This window comes from Carassius carassius, chromosome 31 (assembly GCF_963082965.1).
Source record: "Carassius carassius chromosome 31, fCarCar2.1, whole genome shotgun sequence".
Taxonomy (NCBI): Eukaryota; Metazoa; Chordata; class Actinopteri; order Cypriniformes; family Cyprinidae; genus Carassius; species Carassius carassius.
Window position 1 is genome coordinate 14,827,956 of NC_081785.1, and position 19,445 is coordinate 14,847,400.

The following is a 19,445-nucleotide window of genomic DNA, read 5'->3' on the forward strand; positions in this document are numbered from 1 at the left end:
AAACATCCTCGCTTATTAAAACAGCTTAAAAGCGCAAAGTTATTTTTAAGCAAAGGTAAGAGTTTCCTCGAAAAACTTCATAAATTAGGGACAACATGTTTATGTGGCTTAGAAAAGAGATTTATATGTTTGTTTAAAACAGTAATAATAAAAAATGAAAACTCCAGCAATGTTAATTTTGGTCATTTATCTTTGTTGTATAGAACCTGTTTCAGATTATTGTCAGTGTGATTTTCATCCTTATAAGGAATCATCTGCTGTGAGCACAATGTAAATCTGGACTCTGGAGGTTTTTAGAAACATGTCTCATTTTACACTATTGTTGCTCAAATCGCTAAACAGAGATCCAAAGCCTGTTTTTCACTGGCACAATCCTATTGTGCCACAAAAAAAAGTAACCTGTGTTTGCAGAATTTCCCAGTCATGTTTTCCTAACATACTGAAAGTTTCAAATTAGAAGCCATTCTTGCTTTTTGCATTCTTCAGAATAAATTTCTCTCTCTCTCTCTCTCTCTCTCTCTCTCTCTCTCTCTCTCTCTCTCTCTCTCTCTCTCTCTCTCTCTCTCTCTCTCTCTCTCTCTGGCTATATATATATATATATTTTTTTTTTTTTTCAATAATCCTTTATTTACTTTTCCATTCCAGTTACAAAAATGAATTATAGGTCTGTTTTTTTTTTTGCTATTTAAAGTTTATCTCAAATCATGAATTACTCAATGTCTGATATACCAAGAAGGTGCTCTCATGCTACTCCAAATAGGAGAAAATGCAATGCACTCTGGTTGCCATAGAAACAGTCAGTGTCCTGAGACACGCGCTTAGGACTGCATATGCTGACCAGCCTGAAATATAAGCTTTTTTTAACTATTTGATCATAAGAAACAATATAAATGGGAGAGGTATATGCCAAATTTTGTAGCCTGGTTTAAAACGTTATTTAAATCTCAATTTGGCAACCAGTTTTTGAGATTTGAGGATTCCCCCATTCAGGTAGATAGGACTTTGTTTTGAATGTCCGAAATAGTTGCCCAGAGGCATTGGAAATGTGGCAGAGTGAACAGATTTTCCTTGAAAGGGGCTTTGCTTTAATATCAGTTACATTGCATTGAGGTTTTTTTGTTTGTTTTGAAGTTATTATAAAATCGGTTCAATGAAAAAACATGCTACACTTAGCCATTCCTCTGGTGGGCTCTTGGCAGAACTAGGTTGTCATGTGCACCCTGACCATCTCAAATGATCAAGCAATCTTTATACAACAAACAGCTGAATTTTAAGACCCTTTGCCTGATATTACTCGCAAAGTTCCGACTTCCAAATGGCAGTGGCAAAACATTCAGTACAACATCAGAGAAAGACGCTTTATACACGCTCCCGTCTGGGCTTTATACAACCACCCCTTGGTTGTCAGTCATCCACACCCAGCTATGTAAAAAATGTAATGTGTGTCTCATCCTCAGCATTCTGGCAATTAACAAACATAAACAGACCTCATGCAGATACTACATCGAAACACAGTTACTGGTCTGATGTGTTCAACACAGCTTTCCAAAAGTGTTTTTCAATGATCTGCAGAACCACTGTTTGAACTCTGAATCTGCAAAAATCCTAAATTAGAGGATTAAAGACTGAAGTTTGGAAAATCTTTTAATTGATTTTGACTCTAAGTTCTGAACATGACCAATGACCGTAACAAATGGAAGATGTTCTCAGGGGTTATTTTTGAAATTTCATTACAACAGATTTGCTCTATAGGCTTAGATCTCATTATGTGATGTTTTAGGGCCTAATAATGTGAAGATCATATAGGATAGGATAGGAGAGGATACGATGTTTCTTGAGCAGCAAAGCAGCATATTAGTATGATTTCTGAAGGATCATGTGATCTGAAGACTGGAGTAATAGCTGCTGAAAATTCAGCATTACCATTTCAGGAATAATTATATATATATATATATATATATATATATATATATATATATATATATATATATATATATATATATATATATATATATATATATATACATACATATGAAATGAAAAGAGTTACTTTAAATTGTAATAATATTTCACAATATTATTGTTTAAAGAGGTTAAACAATTTGTAACATTTTAAACTTAATTAACCGGACTTCTATTACAACACACAGAGACAGAAATCTTAATTTTTCTTTTCACTTTATGACTCAGTTTAATCCATATACAATTATGGGTATTTCAGCAAATGATTAAATGTGAATTTACTGTAGAGTAAAACCCTTCAAACTGAGGTGTATTAACATATTGGTTTGCATTTTTGTTTAGTCCTAATTGTAACAAGATCATTTGAATCTGGCACAAGGCTTGAAAACTGTTTAATGCAACCTTTCGTACAGATTTCTCCAAAGACATTCCAATGTAGAAGCTTTGGAGGTTCGTCATTAACAAATCAAGTTTTACCAAACAGTTTGGCAGAGTTCATGGCAGGGTGTTGTTTATAAAGGAAAGGATGGGCAAATGTCTTTTTCCTGATCTTACATGCATCCTTCAGCCTTGATGCCATAGACATAATCTTGAGGAACTTTCATTGGCGGATACATTGTTTCTTTGAACATTCTCAGATCATGTGCTCAACAAAAGTCTAGTAATCAGCTTATGGAGTTCTTTGAATGCTTCATGTCACACTTCCGGGAACTTTTTCCAGCAGCTGGAAAAGGGAACAAGCATTAGAACCTAGAAGGGCTTTTTGTGGAACACCTTTCCAGACAACTTACAAAATTAGGCTTCTCGGTAATGATTTTGGCTTCTGTTAGAGCTGTCTCAAAGAAATTGTCCTTCAACTTTGTAAATGACAAAGCACAAAATGTCTTTCTAAAGAAATAATTTGGCTAAAGCCACAATTCCTAGAATGCATTTATTTGGGGAAAATCATAAATATTAGCCAAATGTAACAACTTCAGCATGATGACGATTTTTAATAAAGCTTGATTATAAATCAATGCTGTTGATTATAAAGCAGTGCTGTTGCTCAGTTGCTCATGTCACAATCATTGCATGCGGTTAAGGCTGACGTGGAGGTATGAGTCACCAGATTTTGAATGATTCATTTATAATAATCAGGAGAGATTTGGCCAGTTTTGCACCTGATCTTTGGTTTTAAATCACTGCTATCTGCCCATCCATGTCACTTTACATTGCCACCAGTGCATATTTACTGTAACACCATATGGCTATGACAGAATCCAAATATAACCAGTATGCATTTAATTTCCTGCATTATTAAGTTACAGATATTCCAAATTCTTTATATTCTTCTCTTGATGGTCAGTTTCAGTCATAATGGTAGATGTACCATTTGTTGCTTTGTACTCTTACTCTTACTTGGCTGCTGCCCAAAATGATAGTCAGACCAGCTAAACCACAGTGTTGGCAACTAGTGGGAGTTCCTAAGCAAGAAAGAAAGAGATACACAGGTACTGTATTACCTCAGCAGACCGATATAATTGCTTGCAATGTGGCTGAACGTAACAAGAGAAAGTTTATGCAGTGAACTTGGATGCTAGATGGTTACATGAGTACTCATGTTTTCAGTAAAACAGGAATTCTTCTACTGAAATTGAGTGATTCTGCCTTTATTTTATGGGATGTTTGAACTATAATGTTCTTTAGATTTATTCACCGCTCTGTGAGTTAAAGATGCCTAGCTGATCTTTGGCCCAATTAAACACATCATCTGCTTGTATGGTTATCTCTGCAAATCTTTCTTTGTATCTCCTTTAATTTGGTCATTCATTAATTTGATTGTGCTTAAGCTTGTGCACAAGTGTCACTAGCATGACTGGACACATTAAGTAGGAGGACTCTGGAAAAGTAACCCAGAGATAATAGAGGGATAATTCACTTACAGACAAGCATACTTATGACATATGTTAACTTATAAGTCAGGTCGATGGGCTGCTGCTTAATACCAAACTGTAGACATCCCCAAAGACTGGACTGGACTCTGAAACAGCTATAATGGTGAAATTTCCTCTACTTAATGGACACTAATAAAAGTTGTTGATAAACAAACCAAAAAAAGAATTTGAAATGTTTTCTCTTTCCCTTTTGTTTCTGAGTAAAATGCCTTTGCAAACATTATTTGCGAAGACTGTCACTTAAGTGTGCTGTTATTACTGAGCTATAACAAGAGCAGAGTACTACTTTCCCACACCAGTAAATGAGTCTCATGCCTCTCAACGATGAGTTTACAGCCAAAATGGAATGGGAAACTATGAAAAGCAGCAACAGAATAGCATTTATTAGAAATAAACTTAAACTTCATATGTCAACATCCCTCATACGTCACATTATATACAAGTATGTTTATTTAAAGATCACATGTTTTATATATATATATATATATATATATATATATATACTGTATATATTTACAAACTGAACTCTAACTTAGGCGTTTATACATTTGACAGTAGCAATATTTAATAACTTGAATGTATAAATACATAATATAAGACATTCAATATTGGTAAAATGCAATTAATTTCTTTCACAGAATAAACTGCAACCAGTAGCATTCATCAATGGCAAGACATGTCTTGTAAAGACAAAAAAGGCAAGAAAGTATCATGCAATTCATAATTCAATCAAAGGATTTAGCTCTGGCTTTGAGGAATGTGAATTTGAGGTTGCCGTTCAGCCAGTAAACACCTTTGAACATCTGCAAAACAACATATAAATTATTCTTCAGCCAAAAACTACTGGACACACAACATGTGAAGGCAGTCTCAACTGAGAATATATATGCAGTTGAATGTGACACCCAGAGTTTATCATTTGGCAGCAGGGCTTTTTTTGTGTTTGTTTTTCCCATAAAACATTGTTTTTCTTCATTTTCACCATGACCATTGCCAGTAAACTTAGTTATAAAATCAGTTTTGTCAACTCACAAGATTGACAAGCAGTATGTGAGAAGAAAAGGTCAAAAGAGGAGTTCTGTTTCATTGTAAAAATAGCCAAGTTTCACGTGATAAATATGATTGTTCAGAACTCATTTCATTTCCCTGTTTTTTTCTCCAAGGCACTTTTCTTGGTTCTCTTTATTTCTTCAGGTCTGTTGAAATATGTAAAAGGAAACAATGATTGACATGAGCAAAAAATTACTTCAACACAATATGCCTTAATAAAACTCTGCTGGTAAAATATCTGAAATACATACTAGAAATACATGCTGGAGGACTGATGTATGGAAAAATAAAAGGGGGCATTAGAAAGTGCTGATGTTATGTATTTGTTTGTTTGTTTAATAATAATATGTATTATTATCCACCTAGATATCTCAGGTTTTATGACTGCACACCTTAAAAATAATAATAATAATTAAATGTCTATTTAAAAATACTGCCAACTGTTATTATTTTAGTATACAAAGCAATTATAAATGAAGGTAAAAGCTATAATTAGTTTTTACAAGAAACAGGATAAAAAGATCTCAAATAAATCTTGTGATTATATAGTTTATGCTCCTCAGAGGCACAATAGTGTGGGTACAGATCAGCACTGAAGAGCAAATTGTGCAAGACAGATGGTGAAAGGACTGAAGGTTTAAAGTTAAGCTGAGAACTAAAGCAGTGTCATAAAGAAAAGGGCCATTGTCCATAAGTGTGGCTCTTAACTTCAAATAGTTAACATGCTTTATGCAGTCAATTGAGAATGTAATACCTGATTATATTCATGTACTTTGTGCCACAGTTTGACCTGTTTTTGCTTTTCTTACGTGTTTTTGTTCAATTAGAGGAACATTGCAGTGTTTAACCCATTTTAGTAGTTTTATTTGTATTTATGTCTATTTCTATCAGCCAGTCAACTCACAGAGCACATTCTGAGAACCTTTACACTAGAAACTCCATCAGAACAGCCTTTTAGCTAAAATGTGAAAACCCTTTCATTCCAGTCAGGTGAAGTAAAAGCTAATCTGTGTGCTCCGTAATATTAGAAAGGTCATAAAACAGTTAGGTGTAATATTTCTCATGTAGAGTTACGTTTAATACTTCTGTACGTGGAATTCACTGTGTGTGTGTAACCAGAAACTGTCTATCAAGTTCTTTTTTTTAGAATGGGATGATTGTGTCCTTGAAAATAAAATCCAGACATTTGATCACTTAGTGTGTGTCCTGGGCAAATATTTCCATAACAAACATTTTAGCAGTAATATATCACACAGCAGACATGTTTTCTATTAAATCTGTGTATACATTAACTATTCACCTGCAGCATCTATCCCTCTGAGCACCGCTGAGTCTCTGCTAGTCTTGTAAGAAGCCGAGCACATCTTTTATAATCTAGAAAAAGACAAAACAGATTTAAGACATGTACCTTAGAAAATCATAGTCAACATAGTGTGAAAACATCAAAACAAGTGCATGCTTAATCATTCACCTGAATACTTGGCAAAACAGATCAATCATTAAAATTAAACATTTCTCACACTCCCATAGCTTCTGTAGTCATGCTAATGGTATTCAATGAGGTGGCACTTACAGGCTGGTATTGTGCAGTCCCTGGAATTATGATACAGTTTGTAAAAGTGTTTACTGCATTTGGGACTAAAATAAAGTGGCCCTGCAAATATACAAAAACAGATATTAAATTGCTGTCAGTTCACAAACATAATAAAGCAAGTGCACAGAGAACCGAGACTTGCACACCTGTTAAATGTTTTAAAAACTTCTCCTTCTGTCGAAGGTCTCTCGGAAAGACCTCTGTTAAAATGGAGAAATTCCTCTGGTTGTTAATTGTAATTAAGACCCAACAGATCAAATAACCACTACTGTATTCCTACAAGTATGGAACAGTTCTCATTATATCATTTTGTCAGTGAGTGAATGTGGTGATGCTTACCAAGAATGCGTTCATGCTGAATTGACTTTGTAACTTTAATAATGTCTTTTGTTTTTGCCGACTTCTCAACAATCTCGAGGGGATGCTGTGTGTTTCCCTCAATGTGATGCTCCTGTGCTAGTCTCTCTCTGTCTATTAGGAAGTCCAGCAGACTGGTGCCGTCCCTGTCTCTTGGTCTGCAGAAGCCGGTCGTGAGGATCAGCAAAAGGAGACCTATGAAGACAGGTGTGCGTACTGCACTCATGCTGAAATGTGGGCAAAGAAAGCCCCTCAGCCCAGCGTCCAGTTGTTTAGCCCTGCAAACACAAGATCATTTTAGTGCCCTGGCACTTATTCTTGATTCATATAAATCTGTTTAAAATATGCCATGAATATGTAGTTGAAACATAATTTCTAAAAACATTTAAAGATTTTTGGTTAAAATGTATATGACTGTACACTTAAATACATTTTTGCAATTGTTGTATTATATTATATTATATTATATTATATTATATTATATTATATTATATTATATTATATTATATTATATTATATTATATATTTTTTTACAAATATTCCATGAGTCTTTCAGTTAATACATTGTAAAAAAAAAAAATCTTATAAAGTGTTACATTAAACAGATTATTGGAGTATGTTAAAAAAAAAAACTATTTTTTTGCTTAAAAAATTCAATTCAATGCGTTTAATTCAATGTGTTACTTGTTGTGAAAAAGATCGTAAAAGCTGCATGAATAATAATTGTCAAAAAGTTAGCAAAAAGCTGTTTTAAATTAGTTTTAGGTGACATACAGCAGGATGTCAGCTTCCCACAAGTATTGTTTTATGTCAACTACATCCTGACAAATACTTAAGGTTTGCTAATAATTAAATAATGTCCAGCTAAAATAAGCAAGCACAGTATATTACGCATTGTTATCTCTCTCCTCTTAATATTAAGTTGAAATTTGCAACAAATTAACGTGAAAGTTTCCGATTCACTTAAAAACAAGTAAATGTAGCTTCAGGCACTGTCCGATACCTCTAAGCGATCACATCATCACACAGATCCACGCAAGATTCCCGAGTTTTCTCCACTTTTACGCATGAACGCTCTTGCGCAAAGACCCTTTGGAAACAAGTATTTGTTTGAAAAAGTAGCAAATTACCTGTTTTTCTTCAATGCAGATTTAATTTACACTTGTTTGACAGCCTTGCCGCCTGTTTAAAGATTAATAAAGTTAACGCAAAGCACATCAAATAAACTCCGCTGGCTTCGCCTCTCCAAAGGTACTTCCACAGGCTCTAGCGCACCATGACACAAGGAGAGCGAGTCTCTTTTATATGTTTAAAGACAGCCGTGGTCATCTGTTGATCGTGTTGACTCGAAGTGGGTTGACATTGACGAAAGTCCGCAGTTATTTATTTATTTATTTCCCCCCTCCGGTGCGTAAAGTTGCTACAGATCATCCGGCATGGGTTCCTGAGTTTTTAGTGTCAGTTGCAGACGTAAGGAGCTGTCCCATGTGGATTACCCCGGCATGTCTTTAATTAGAAACGCGTTAAGAGTACTCCTTAAAAAATGCATTTTAATAATTTTGTTGGATCACTGTCTCGTAACGCGCATCTTCCGGTGGTCCAATTTGGCACGAGTGGAAAGATTCTCACCAGAAGTGTTTTCTGTGTCCTAATGCCTCTTTGTACCTTCTTATGAAGTACGTGCGACCTCCTTTATTTTAAAGTTTCCCCAAAGAGGATGCTGCAGATTTGTATTTCAGCCCAAAATATAATCAGAAACCATCACGGTAAGAGCTGGAGTGGGAAGGCAGAAAATCCTGGAGACTATCCACAGCAGCGTCTATGAGAAGACTGTGGCCTTCTCTAATATTGGTTTCGTTCTCAATCTCGACATTATACCACTCCCTTTGAGTAAAAAAAAAGAAAAGAAAAATCACTCATATTTCATTCCCCTCCTCTTTGGCTGTTTCACACCATTCTGCCGCGCGCTTCCATGTCCATAGCTAATGATAATCAGGATTATATACATTGGGAACTATTATTAATCATATTGCATGGATTTATCTGGGATAACGTGATGCGGTGTCGAGGCACAGCTCAACAGTGCCACACAGTGAATACGTTAGTTTGATGATGAGTGTTATGAAATGTCCACAGGGTACATTATTTAGATTAAAAAATAAAAATAAGTAAATGAAAATTCTGTCATCATTTAATCACACTGTTGTAGTTAAACCTATATGACTTTCTTTCTTCTGTGGTAGAAAAAAAGAAGATAAATCGGTAACACTTTAGAATAATGGTCCGTTGTTAACAAGTAATTATGCAGGAAGTAATAGATAGTAATAAATTAACACTTAATATTAACTAATAGAGAAGCAAGACTAACAAAGCAGTAAGTAGTAGTGAAGTACAAAGGTAGTTCTTTATTAGATATTTGATAATTACTAAAAATAAATATCCTCACTGAGAAATGTTTCCTAACTTTAACCAGTTAATAAAGAATAACCAATTACTAATTACAACGGTAACCTCTTTAAAGTGAACAATTGTATTATTGGTGGAAACTAATTTATGAATATGATATCCACCAAATAAGTCGGCTACAAGTTGAAATTGTGACTACTAGTCTTACCAAAGGATGGATGTTCTCTGTTTATTTCAAACAAAACCGTAGGATAATAAATAATGATGTTCTCTTGAAAAAAACAATTTGCATTCTTAATGAAGGCATCGACTGCATTTATACTGTGTTAAGCACAAAACCGCATATTCCAGATTACGGTGTCTGGTAAAATTTCACTAGTGCCTCACACAAATCTATGTGTAAGATATAAAATATGTAAAATAACTTATTAAATTACTTAGTAATTACTGAGTGGTTAAGGTGTTTTTCACTTTAAAATAATGGTCCAGATCACTAGTAGTTCCTGCAGACTGACAAGGTAACGCTTAAGTAATTAGTGAGGGGCTAATCTATTTTTCACTTTAAAGCTAAAGTGCTACTAAGGAACTACTAGTGATCTGGACCATTATTTTAAAGTGAAAAATACCTTAACCACTTAGTAATTACTAAGTAATTTAATAAGTTATTTAACATATTTTATATCTGACACATACTGTACAGTCCTACATTTGTGTGAAGCACTAGTGATATTTTATAGGTCTTTTGGAGTGGGATACATATTGAACTGACATGAAGCAGAGATCATACTTGTGAACTAATTCAATCATGAGCTTGTCAGCGTCACTTCTTAATTATTCATATTTTTAAGTGAATTTTCTTTTATTATTTTATGTTTAAGTTTGAAATAAACAGAGAACATCCATCCTTTGGTAAGAGTAGTAGTCACAATTTTAAAATGAAGCCGAATTATTTGGGGGGATATCAAATTCATAAATTAGTTTCTATGAAGAACCCAGTTGTTCACTTTTAAGACATTACTGTTGTGATTAGTAATTAATTGGTTATTCTTTATTTACTGGTTATAGTTCACAAATAGTTCTCAATGAGGATATATTTTTTAGTAATTATCAAATATCTAATAAGGAACTAACTTTGTCCTAAATTTGCTACTACTTACTGCTTAGTTAATCTTGCTTCTCTATTAGTTAATTATATTAAATTAAGTGTTAATGTAGTACTACCTATTTATTCCTGCATAGTTACTTGTTAACAACGGACCATTATTCTAAAGTGTTACCGATAAATCAAGTAGTGTTTCCCTTTTTATATACATATATATACTTTTTTCTGTATACTATTGTTTTCACACACACACACACACACACACACACACACACACACACACACACACACACACACACACACACATACATATATATATAATGTATTCTTCTGGACCTCATTGACAAAAACAGTTTTTATATATTAAAAAACAAGAAAGAAAATCCTACAAATTGGAACAACATGCACACGAAACACACTAAACTTGAAATCTTAACTTTAAAAACATTTTGATAAATAGCTTATGATGTTCCTCATTTATTAGTCACTTTGGATAAAAGCATCTGCTAAATTAATAAATGTAAATATTATTTTTTCATAAATGTTTTAATTAAATGTAAGAAGTTTCAAAGTGACAGCATGCAGCTATGAGTTCAGTGCAATAAAAACTCATAAAAAAAGAGTAGAAATTATTGTTACAGGCTAATTGAATGTAGGGAAAATACCTAAAGTTAAAAAATCACATCAATGGTCTGTTACAAACACACCAGGTTCCACCTCCACACAATCACAACGCACACCCTCACCGGAGTTCTAAATCACATCCACCTGATCCTCATCACCAGCCTATCACCGCAGCACCATAAAAGCCACACACGCACTCAAACATTGTCCGGTCACGTTCGCGACAAGATCATTCCTGTATGCTTACTATAAGGACTAACTCCTCTTCTACTCTCTCCAGCGATTCCCTCCGAAGACCCAGTTCCCCAAGTGTGCGTGTGTGTGGCTCACCGTCCCTCCAAGAAGTCTAAACCTACCTTCACGGATCCATCCTCATTGTCACTCATCACTACCTGCTCCTCTGCTTGTGTCTGTGTACAATAAACATCTTCATTCTGTTACTCCTCAGCTTCCCGAGTGATCCGTAACATGGTCACACAATTGTTTTGTGCCAAATAAATAATGCATTGTTGTATTTTTTAATAGCTCACTTTTCTTTTCCTTTATCACTCACAGCCCTGGTATCATTCTTTCAGTCCTACAGTCTTTATTCTTCTGCCCCACCTTCTCTTCAACCCCCACCCCCTCCCCCAAATAGCCATACTGTACTTGTAAATGAAATGTTCCTGCATCCCTTATTTTATCATCTGTGGTTAAAACATTCTTCAAAGCTGCCCCTAGTTATCTAAGTGACTTACAAAACTTGATAAAATGCTGAACATGAGCAGGTACAACCAAGATAATAACACAAGTAGGGGCAAGTTGTTGTAACTAATGAACATCGCAGAGACCTTGAAACCACAAGATTTGACTCAAATCTGTTGTGTAACTTCAGAAAACACATGCAGATATTAAAAGCACCAGCAAATCAAGGAAACATCTTCATCAGTTTGACAGCAGGTGCTGCAAATGCTCACAATGCAAACAAATTTCTTTGTTTGGTTGTGTTGTGAGTATTTGCAGTGCGTTTCTTTATTTTGGTTGTGTTGTGAGCATTTGCAGTGCGTTTCTTTATTTTGGTTGTGTTGTGAGCATTTGCAGCGTGTGTTGTCAAATTGATGAAGCTGTTTTTTTAATTTGCAGGTGCTTTTTTTCTATTTGCAGTGTGTTTCTTTATTTGGTTGTGTTGTGAGCATTTGCAGCATGTGTGTTGTCAAATTGATGAAGTTGTTTTATTAATTTGCAGGTGTTTTTTTGCCACCATACAATCCCTTTCCAAACATTGTAATTATTCCAAAACAGACTCAAATGTTTTGAAAGCTTTTTAATGTTTATCTAGAGTGTATACTGTATGGGGTTACTGGGGCTTGTTGTCACATTTTTAGCATTTGTAGCACTTGTTGAATATGCATCATGCATTCAAAGACGTGTTATCAGAATATATTATGAGAATGCTAATTGCGCAACAAGTATGTGGTTAAATTTTGTAACTTTATTGAATTAAATCAAAGCAAGAAAATTAAGTAGTAAGCCTGCTTTATGCAGCACATGTATGACACATGTTCCCTATCAATACTCCTTTTTCTCCAGTGACTGAATCTTTTTCAATAACGCAGTGTAACTGCACAGCCATTGGTTTGCAAACAAATTAAAAACTAACCAATGGCTCGGCAGCCGAGCTGCATGAGCCTATGGCAAAGAAGCCCGCCAGAGCCCTCCAATATTGGCAGGCCCATCTGGCTATATAAGCAGACATGTCGCCATAGGATTCTCAGATTTCTTCTTCAGCGATGGCAACAATCTTTGCTGAGACTAAGGGACTTGAAGCTTCACTGTTGAAATGCCTCACAGCAGATCAAGACCTCTCTGCTCGGCCAATCTCGCCGCTTCTCGCAGCTACCTAACAGCTCATCCCTACCACCGCGTGCCTTGCTCTCTCCTCAGAGAGAGGCTTCCCCCATCCTCTTCTCCCAGCCAGACCAACATCCCTCTGCGGCCACGAGCAATCTGGTCTCGTTTGGTAGGAGTGAGTGTGACGTGCTTGACAACAGAAGAAGGACGACTACACATCAACTGCCTCAACAGTAGTGCCCTACATAAATTGCCAGGAAGGACTCTCCTTGAGGTGTCTCTTTTACTCTAGTAGAACTACTCCTAGAGTGGGCTCAGCTTAACAAGCCTTTGCTGAGAGCGATGCATGTGCCGGGCAGGTAGAACCAAGGAGCAGACATGCTGTCTCGGAGCAATGTTCCCTCAGAAGAGTGACCCAACATCCTCTTTTATGGTTTTCCCCTGAACGCCCTGATCCCACAGGTAATCAGGTGAATCAGGGAGCAAGGGCACAGGGTTCTGTTGGTAGCCCCACTCTGGAAGAACCAACACCAGTTGGTGGGCAGGAACAACCTGGTTGTTCGCATCTTGAAGGGGTCTAGGAGGCTTAACCTGCCTCGCCCCGCCACACTCCCTACATGGGATCTGTCCATGGTGCTGAGGTCTCTAAGGAGCTCTCCCTTTGAACCACTACTATCCACTGACTTTTGTTCCCTGATGCTAAAACCGTTCTGCTACTGTGTAGGCATTGGTAAAGTGAATGGGAGATCTGCAGGTGCTCTCTGTGAGCCCCTCTTGCCTGGATTTTTAAGGTCATCCTAAAACCAAGGTTCAGATACAGACACACTGTACATACCATCTCCACCCCCTTCAGAGCACAGGTGATAACTATATCGGTACGTCCCCCCTTGGAGGAAGACTAGGAGTTAAAACTGCTCTGCCCAGTCAGTGCGTTGAGAAACTATATATAGTGTTTCGCCTCAATCAGGCAGTCGGAACAACTCTTTATATTCTTTGGTGGCCACACCAGAGTGCTTCCAGTCACTAAGCAGAGACTCTCTAAATCTGTAGTTTGCTCTAGCTTACTCCTCCTTGTGCCTACACTGCCCCATGGGAGTAAGAGCCCATTCCACTAGAGGCATGGCCTCGTCTTGGACTTGGTCTAGTGGTGTGTCCATTGCAGAAATTATGTAGTCAGATGGCCCCGTCCATATTGGTGGGCTCTGGTGGGCTTCATCACCATAGGCCATTGGGTAGTTTTTCATTTACTGCATGAACCAATGGCCATGCATTTACACTGCGTTATTGAAAAAGCTACAGTCATCGGAGAAAAAGGAGTTTTTTCTTAGCAGACGCAGTACTCATTCCCATTTCTCAGGGAACTGAGGTTCAATTTGTAACCGAATACGTTTTTTATACATAGCTTAATACCTAGCTTACATAGGTAAATATAGCTTATAGAAAAGGCATCACTTTTTTTTTTTGGTAGGTCTTATCAATTCTACCCAGGAAAACAACCTGACCTGGTAACAGCCTATGGTATTTGTCACAGTGGGAACCTGCCATTGAATAGCATATTATAGACTATTTACAGGTTGTCAGTTCAGTTTAAACAATAATCCAATTCTAAAGCTCAAAATTATTCAGCATATAGTTCCCATCCAGATTCCCAATATAAACAAGAACTCAGTTCAAGTTTAATTTAAAATTATGTAAATTTACAATGTATGTATATTGCCCCCTATATATCTTGTAAGATAAACAGTAAGATATTACATTTTACCACACACAACCAAAAATCTAGTAGAAAATCTAAATACAGTGCACAAAAATGTCCCTTCCCACTCAGTTATAATAAGCATAATTTAGTTGTTTTGTAGCATTTGTTGAATATGCAATGCAACACACATTCAATTAAATATTATCCGACTATATACTATGAAAATGGCAACTGTGCTACAAGTATGTGCTCAAACATTCTCATTCTAAACCAGATCTTATATGCAAGAGAATTAAGTAGGTCTATTTTATGCAGCACATGCTTGACACAGCACAAACAGTGACACTAAGCCTGCACGTGTGGCCTTTATCTCCTCCCTGCCTCCCTACAGACCAATCTTTCATCAGACTCTTTCACTTTCGGTCAACAGATCCTGCTCTCATCCACTAGAACTAGCTGCAGTGATCCTTTCATCTACTATAACATGTTAAGTGCTTCAGATCAGTCATAATTCAGTGTTTGCTATAACACAAGTCATGCCGACCTGTATCCAAATATGCAGTGTACAGTTTAGCCTACACATTCAGCCACTGATCCTAAAATCCACTGATCTTCTTTCAGCCATTAACTCCTTAATCTTGGCTCATGCCAGTTCCCTGTCCACAGCCTTAATCCCTGCTGACCTCTTTGCCATATTTGATATCATTGACAACTTTGCAAAACAGCAGTTTTGCTATGTTTGTATGATTAGTCACATCTGTTCATTGTCACATCAGCATCATATGTTTGGTTTTGACTGAGAGCCAAAACAGCTGTCCATACACAGCCATACCTGATAATTCCAGTTTTTCCAGGCGTTCTGAGACTTGTTTATAGCAGAAAGTTTGTCGGGAGATTTTTACAGTTTAAAACTGCTGAGTCAGTGAGCTTGGTTAGATAACTGATGTATTTCTAGTGCTATGCTATTAAAGACTCTCACTAACCTTTCTGCTCAAGTCTGTAGTAGATTAAATGTCAAGTAATTTCTAGCACTAAAGTGAATTGTATAATTGATTTTTTTCTCCCTATTATACTCTACTGTTCAAAGGTTTGAGGTTGTTTAAGATTTTTTAAAATGTTTTTTTTTTTAAGAAATATCTTATGTTGCATTAATTTGATCGAAAATACATTAAAACTAATATTGTGAAATATAACTACAATTTAAATGTTTTCTACTGTCTAAGTTGCTGTATGTTTTCATATAGTGTATAATTTCCTTGTTTTATCTAAAAAAAATCTGATTCCATAGTATGAGGAACCTGACAAAAATGTTTGTCGTGTTTCTCTTGGGAAATAGACGTGTGAACATGTCTCATATACCCAGCAAAACTATTATCCCCTCTCTGGATGCGTGTATGTGGTTTGTCGTCTGTAACCTTAGAGACCAAGCAAGCAGAGACACTTCTGAAATGACTCATTCAAGAGCAGAATGCATGTAAACAGATTTAATCTTAAAGGAATAGTGCATCCAAAAATATATTTGGGAAATATTTTCTCGCCATTTTTTTTTTTTCATTTTATCATGCTGTTATTCTTTTTGGAGAATGGAAAATGCAGCTCATTTCCATACAATGATAAACTGTCAATTTTTTTGCAGAAATTTTTTGCAACTTAATAGCATTTGTTAAATGGAAAAGAGCTGCATTAAGATTCTTTAAAGTTCCTTTTCTGTTTTGCAGGGATAAAACAAATAAAATAAAAATGGTTTGGAACAACATGAGGGTGAGTAAATAATGACAGAATTTTAGTTTTTGGGTGAAAAATTCCTTTAATCATTGGCTTTGTCTTGCAAACTGCGACAGCTATAGAGATTCACTGTGGTGTTGATGGAATAAACCTTTTCTATGTTGAGGCTTGGGAACAATCTTCAGAGTGAATGCCTCTGTGACGGAGGAAGGATTGAGCGGTTTGAAGAAAAAGTATGTGGTTATTGTTTATATAGGATTACAAATGAATACATTTTTTATACCCATCTATCTTTTTTTGAAAGCTCATAGTCCTTTGTGAAATCCTTAGTAAAACATGACTTTACTTGAAGAGTAATTTCACTGAATCTTCAGACAACATAAGCTCTCGATTTGACACCACAGTGGAAAAAGATTTACCATTGCTTGAGGGCTTATACCACATAAATGACTTTCTACAAGTGTGGCATACTGTAAAAGAGGCTTTTTATATAAAACTCAACAATGACAATTTATTTAAAAATGTCCTAAATTTTCACATTTTTAGTTTAAGTTTTAGTTAGTGAATATTATATTACGATAATAGAGACTCCACAGCATTTTGTCAAGCTGTGTTTGTGTGCATTTTGTCAATACAATAAAAAATTATCTGATGGCACATTCATTTCTGAAATGAATTCATTTTATTTAGCTAATTTTACTCATCATCTTATCATATAAGTCAAAACCACTATGTGATTTTTAGATTCATTTTGCAGTTTACTTCAAAGTACTTTCAAAGATCAGATGGGTACTTTGTCATCTGTTAATATTTCTCTTTGGTGTTTAAGTTTGACGTCCTAAATAAAAGAGGGAATTCCTTTTGATCATTTATAAATGATGGTTTATGTACTGAGAGACTGAGCTCCAGTCTGATGGGATAGCCTTATGAGACTAAATAGTAAAGCAACTTCCTATCCACAGCACCTGGGAAACATGAATCAAAAAGAATGCTTCCTTATCTTCATCAGACCTGGTGATAAATTATCTGCTAATTACGTCCTCACGATATTCACTCTGTAAAACCAAAAACATAAAGTGTACATTCATACAAATTTAATTCAAGAAACATTATGGCGATGAAAAACCGCTTCAGTTTGTATTGCACATAAATATTACTCTTCTTTTCTATTAATTTCTCTACAAGCAGGTCAAAAAAAAAAAAAAAAACTCAGGAAGTGACAACCTGTTGCTAAGGATTTTTTATTCTTACAAGGATTTTGACAGATTTACAAGGACATTAGTTACCATTAATGTTATTAGACACTCTTTGCCTTGCCAAAAGCTGTAATGATAACTAACAGACAGACAATTTTCTGACACTTTTGTAACCTTTTTTTATACTCTGAGCTGAGATTACTTAAGATACATAATGCAAACATAATGTTGACAGGTGTTAAATCACTTCTTGAAGAATCACACGTACATGAGAATGTGGAGCCAAAATTATTTTGATTGCAGGTGTCTGGAGCGAGACTCCAGATCTCGGAATTCCATCCCCGCCACTGTTGAGATAACACATTATCATGTCTTTGTTAGCCAACACACTGTGATGAACTCATGTAAATATGTGACACATGCTGTGGTGATGAAACTGGAGTTTCCAAAGAGAAATCCATTACTATACACTTTCTTTTGTACTGCTACTGCGTTTCAGTTTTAAAAGTTTCAAACTAATCACAGCTTGAGAAATTTCTAAATTCTTTATGAAAAATGTGTAAAAATGTGAAAATTTACGAAAGTGTTCCTGTAGCTTAATTGGTAGAGCACTGCGCTATCAAGCGCAAGGTTGGGGGTTTGATTCCCTGGAAACACATGATATGATCTGTAAAAATTGATAGCCTGTATGCACTGTAAGTCGCTTTGGATAAAAGCGTCTGCTAAATGCATACTTTTAATTTAATTTTAATTTAAAAATCCTGTAATTTGTATTTCAATCAAAACAAACACAATGGTAAAACAAATGGTAGTTTTAATATTTCAAAACATAGAAATTTTTTTAATCTGCACAATATTAATATACTGGAAAATGAATCAAATGATTAAAATAATTCACACTCGATTCACACTTCATTTTACATTCTGCTACCAAAGTATAATATACCAATTGAGTAAGCTAAGTTTGTTTTTTCATCTGAAGAGATTTGGAGAAATTTAGCCTTACATCACTTGCTATCCAATGGATCCTCTACAGTGAATGGGTGCCGTCAGAATGAGAGTCATGAGAGTCAGAGATGAGATTGTGTGGAGAGCAAGTGATGTAATGTTAAATTTCTCCAAACCTTGTCTGATGAAGAAGTCATCTACATCTTGGATGACCTAAGGGTGAGTACATTTCAAGGAAATTTTCCAATTTTGGGTGAACTGATGCTTAAGAGGGTTAAATCATTTAAAGATGACATCAAGGAGTATGCAGACACCACAAGACAAAAAATAAATAAAAATTTGTATGGTTATTTAGCAAGACTAATAAGTCTCTTAGGCTGCAATAGTGAAGGCTGAAATCACTCTGTGTGAGTAATTTTGACTCCCCCTTCATGCAGACATTAAGGTCATCTGTGCACAACTCCCTAGAAGTCATCAGAGAAAAGATACTTCAAGCAATCCTGTGATGAAAAGCCTCATGCAGTCTGTACAGCAAATTCCTCAGTGATGTCCAAAAGCTGGTTCATTCTTCAAGACTTTGGACTTAAGATGAGCATCTTTTGCTCAGTTAGAATATTTGAAAACAAATGGATGTTGATGAGAGGAAGATATGAGAAGGCTGTTAATGGAGGCTGTCAGGGAAATTGATTTATTGTTTGTGTAGGTAATCAGTATGAAAATCTTTAGTTACTTTGAATTTATACTATATACCACTCAGAAATTATGTCTTGGAAGAGTTTCCCTGCAGCCCAGGAGAGGCTGAAAATGATTCATTGGATTGTGAACCAGCTCCTGGTGGTGTGGCTCTGAAAGTTTATGTAAGACAAAATAATTCCACAACGCAGAGAAGACTGCGTTGATGAAATACTTTACCCCCCAGAATGTGTTGCTTTAGTTGCTGCACTGCACTCATTGTTCAAATCTCTGCTTGTCTGTGTGTAACTTAAGTAAGTAGCTTTAGGAGGACATAACGGTTGTT

General features: G+C 35.7%; 1 pseudogene; it reads right to left on the minus strand.

Moving 5' to 3' along the window:
- Positions 1-4,398: 4,398 nt before the first annotated feature.
- Positions 4,399-8,892, minus strand: LOC132111618 (ALK and LTK ligand 2b-like; annotated as a pseudogene).
- Positions 8,893-19,445: the final 10,553 nt, after the last annotated feature.